This window comes from Puccinia triticina, chromosome 1A (assembly GCF_026914185.1).
Source record: "Puccinia triticina chromosome 1A, complete sequence".
Taxonomy (NCBI): Eukaryota; Fungi; Basidiomycota; class Pucciniomycetes; order Pucciniales; family Pucciniaceae; genus Puccinia; species Puccinia triticina.
Genome location: NC_070558.1, coordinates 7,152,389 through 7,157,496, shown reverse-complemented (window position 1 = coordinate 7,157,496; position 5,108 = coordinate 7,152,389).

Sequence of the window (5,108 nt, the reverse complement as noted above, 5' to 3'; positions counted from 1 at the left end):
GGCCAGGGCAAAAGCTGAGCATCAGCTGAGCCAGGATAAAAGCTGAGCATCAGCTGGGCCAGGGCCAAAGCTGAGCATCAGCTGGGCCAGGGCCAAAGCTGAGCATCAGCTGGGCCAGGGCCAAAGCTGAGCATCAGCTGGGCCAGGGCCAAAGCTGAGCATCATCTGGTTTTGTCAAATGGATTGCTTTGATCCTGACACCTGTCGTGTGAGCCCTAGATTTGCTGGTGGAGAGGAGCAGCATTGGAGCAGTGTTGGAGACGAAACCAAAGCTGTGTCATGTCACTTGCCATCAAGTGACTACTTTTTTTTCCTGGTGTCTCACGCATACAAGGAACGCTAACAACCAACGGGCACGCTAGCGGTTTGGGACACAGCTTCCGCGTGGGAGGGGCCTCGCTCCGATTCGCCCTGGTAATGTCAACGGGCGACATCCGCATTTTGGGCCGTTGGTCTTCAGCGTGTTACAAGCTGTACATACGCCCATACAGTCCAGCCGACGTGCGGCGGTCCGAGGCAATTTTGCTAAACGCAGGGAAGGACAGGGAAGAGTTAGAATGAAGTGTTTCTGTGGTTTCCGGGTTTTTTCTTCGGTTTCCTTTTTTTTTTCTCCGGTTTTTCTGAGAGTGTAGGGTGTTCACGCGCGGCTCAGGCTCTCCCAAAACCCTGAGTTTGTGGGCTTGCGCCTGAACCCCCACTTTCTGATGTTTGCCGGGAATAGAAACCTTCAGACCTCTTTCTCTTCCCTGGTCGGGGTCAGCAAAGGAATCATCCTTGCTGGCTCACTTCCCACACTTGCTGCGGGAAACTGCCGCACAGTGGCCCGCAGCAAGTACCAGGTGAGAGCAACAGCCGAAGTGGATTGCAGGGGATCAAGGAGGGAACCGACGAGTTCCCCCCTGTCCATGGAGGCGGCTAAGCGTAGGGCACCTGGGTGATCGAGCCGGAGCTTCGCGCTATGCGCATGCTTCGCCAGCAAAGGCAGGATTCCCTATATGAACCCCAACAAGGGAGTAGCCATGGAGCACTCCGCTGCAGGCTCCTCCCCCCACCTCAGATCACCAGTGTGACGCTCGCTTCAGAGTTGCGAACTTTTAGACACCACCCACCTGCCCGTCATGACAGGGGGTTGGCTTGCGCCTGAACCCCCACTTTCTGATGTTTGCCGGGAATAGAAACCTTCAGACCTCTTTCTCTTCCCTGGTCGGGGTCAGCAAAGGAATCATCCTTGCTGGCTCACTTCTGTGTATTTAGCCTATATCTGCCATAGTCTAGTTCAGCGCAATCAACCTCATTGGTTCTTCCTCTGTTTTTTCCGCGCCCACTATCCGAGCCGATCCGGTGAGCACTCTCCCCCTCACTGTACTCTCTTGAGCCCAAAGGCTCATCTCTGTGCCCTATTTGTGCTGCGGTCTTCTCGTGAAATCCCTTCATAAAGGGTAGACAAGCTGTCAGGGTGGTCCATGTAATGGATTACATGTCCTGGTTAAGTGTGGTTCATGTAACAAATTACATGACCTGAGTATGGTGTTTTGTGTGTATGTAACTGAATGATGGTGTCTTGAAGGGGTTGTAACTTATGATCCAGAGGGGTGTAAGGTGTGTTGTCCATGGTGTCCTGTGTAGTTTTGGCCGTAGAATCCAGTGGTGCCGCCATATTGGTTGATTTGAGAGTGTACATATGAGAAAAAAGGCAATTTTGAAATGGGATAGATGGGTAACCATAAAGCATACCACACTGTATAAAATATACCTATTTTTTGCTCTCTCTGCCAGTATTCTGAATTAGAATCTGTGCAATTACCATCCACAATACTTCAGTATCTTTCAACTTGCAGCTGGCGTAGCTAGAAGACTATAGTATTGGTATCACCGCCGCTGACAGCCTGTATGTTATGTGTTTGGCACCAAAACACATAGAGTTCATGTGTGTTCAGTCCAAGGACTACACCACTGGCACAGGCGAAGCTCATCAAAATGATTACAATTGGCAAACAATGTCATTTTCAGGTGTCTGTATGCAAGGGGGGACCATCACCAGATGGTTGATGAATCCACTGGAATATTCCTAGAATCTTACTTGATGTCAGCTGGCTGCTATGGCAGAGCCACTGTGACATAAAAATATACAAATAAAATATAAAAAGTAGTTTTACATATGAAAGAGACATTATTACTCTTACATATGTAAAACCACGTAAAAACATACAAATAATTTATTATTTAGCTTTGTGTAAGTAATAAGTAAAATATTATGGAAGATTCTGATTCTACGGGTAAAATAACCTAGGGTACCTCACTTACACATACCCTTAATTATTATCCCTTCCTTGTGTAAACTAACTTCAAAGTTCAAGCAAGTGCATCACGCCCGTGGGAATGCACTTGTATGCATATATATATAAGTAAATATGTTTACACCCATTTACAGTGACGTAAATGAGGTGTTGTGTATAGTTTAAAAGATGGCTTTATTTGTTGCATGGCGCACCCAAGCCCGCGTGCTCTGTTGCCTAGAGCTCAAGCCCGCGCTCATAGGGTACATATATGCATAATGCATAAACTAGCCCGCAACCAAAGCGCTCAGGTTACCAGTAAGTAAGAATGGGCCAGAATACGCCCCAATAGCAATATTACATGTGTTATATGACTTGTACACATGTAATTAATCACCAAACAAGATGCAATTACCACGTCATCCAATATAAAAACATTCTAGATTGAAAAAGGCTCTTGCAATGTGCACAGGAGACACTAGAAAGCGCCCCAGCTTCTCCCAAGCCTCACTACGTGTAAATTACAACTGTAATAAATATGTAGAAGGGGTCAAATTAACTGGAGCACTCAATAAGCGCCTCCAGAACACGTATGAAGCACTGCTTGCACGTTTACAAGTGCACAGAAGACAGTTCTAGTACCTTCTGTGGCACATTTCCACGGAAATGAGCGTCACAGAACCCCCAAACCAGCCCCCATGACGTGTAAGGCATGTGTAAAAACACGCAGAACCTCTGTAAAAGGCTCTTGGCAACCCTTGTATCCAAGCCCCAATGTTCCACGACCTACAGCGCCTTCTAGCGCAACCAAATTGCCTCAGAATGCGCCCACAAGTGTCCCCCTGTCCCCTGGGCGCCCCTGGAGGCCTGCCTAGGCTATAAAAAGGGCCCTTTCTCCGCCCAAAAGTAGATTCCCCAGCTTTACATTACCTACTAGAATTTTACCCGCCTTCAACTGCCTCATTAGCCTGTGATTTGCCAGGTAAAATACCTACTTTCGTGATTTTTAGCCCCAATTTTCCGCCCTGAAGCTGTCCAGTAACCACCCTGCCCTCGAGATTACCTCTTCTGAGCGCCTCCAACTGCCCAACTTCACGCCAGAAGAACCTCAAGTGCCCCTAGGGTCTTATACTAGTAAGTTTAAGCCCCTTCTCTTGAGATTCTCCGCTATTTCTTTCTGGGATTTGAAACACCCCTGTTTACAGGCCCCAGTTCTTCATTCTAGAGGGATTAAACACCCCTGATTTATCAAGCCCCTCTTAAAAATTAATTATATTCATTTTAATACGCCAAATTGGCCCAAATTGCCTTATTCTTACGCCATAATTCCCAACAATTACGTTGGAATTAACCCTTATAACCTTGTCTTAGAGTTTTATAACTCTAATCTTTTGCTTTGCACCACGTGTAGCTAGAAGGATAATATCCTTGGCATCACGTAGGCTGACACTTGAAGGCAATCCAAAAATATTTCAGATTGCCAACACCCTTCTGAATTGCTTTCAATTGCAATTTGGAATGGCTTCACGGGCTGTGGAAGGCTCAAAACAAGAAATGGGCAAGTTTAAATAGGCAACAGAGGGGCTTGAACCAGCAACATCTTGCTGATCCACCCCACCAGAGTTCCTTGCCAACTGCACTAGGATACATATGACCCTGCTTCTGTGAGGCTTGGTCAGTCATACTTGAAAATATTCCGGGGATTAAAATCAAGGAAAAAACCGGAATGGTACAGTGGGTCATCTTAGAGAATCTGCCGTTGGACCCGCGGCAGGTACCCGGCACCCGCCCCGCACCCGCGCGCGGGTGCTGGGTGCGGGTACGGGTGCCTGTTTTTTGGGTAAAACGGGTGCGGCACCCGGGTACCTGCCCAGGTACCGCCCCAGCTCCCCCAGATGCGGCGGAGTTTGGGTCGTCCAGACGAAGAGGCTACAGCATAGCCTCGTCGTCCGGGAGGAATCCCTTCCGGGAGACAAGGCTGTTGTAGCCTCGTCGTCCGGGAGACGAGGCTGTTGTAGCCTCGTCGTCTGGGCGGAATCCCTTCCGGGAGACGAGGCTGTTGTAGCGTCGTCGTCCGGGAGGGATGTCAAAATCAGGACAACAACCGAAGAAAAAAAAAATATGTAGTTATGGGGTTTCGACGATTAGACGGCAACAAACAATATAAACAGATCCTTTTAAATATTATGATATAGTTCCCTTATTTACGAACCTCTACACAGAAACACTCATTTAGACAATCTAACTTTCTTAAAGATTTCTCTCAAATATAAATAGCTCCTTCAGATTGTAAAAGTTTTCCCTTTTTCTCAAGAGACTTATTTTGTTATTTCCTCTTTTCTTTCAAAAATCATCGACAAAAGTTCCCAAAAAGAAAACAATACCATTTTATATTTCGTGTCTCTCAAAAAAGAAAGAAAATTAGTGCAAAAGTTACGCACGTCCAAAAGTCAGAAAAGAGAAGTTAAAAGTCAGAAAGTACAATAGTAAAATCAGCGAGCAAAATTAGCGGTTTCTTTACATTATAAGTCTCTCATAAAAACAAAATCTTTCATAATCAGACACCAAGTAAAAATCTCCCTTTAGATAGACTTTTGTCTCAAAGCAGTTAGAACTCTCTTGCATATCCCAGTAATCTTCAACATTTTTCATAGTCAAGATTCTGTCTTACTCTCTTGAAAATCTACCAGAGGAAGGTTCCAACGCTTCGGGATCTTCCACCCCAGTCTCAGGGTGGTTTTCTCCAACAACATCGCCAAACCATAACTCTACATCCTTTTCCTCTTCCCCGTTACGTCACTCCACTTCTCTAGACCGCCTTACTCCTGATTC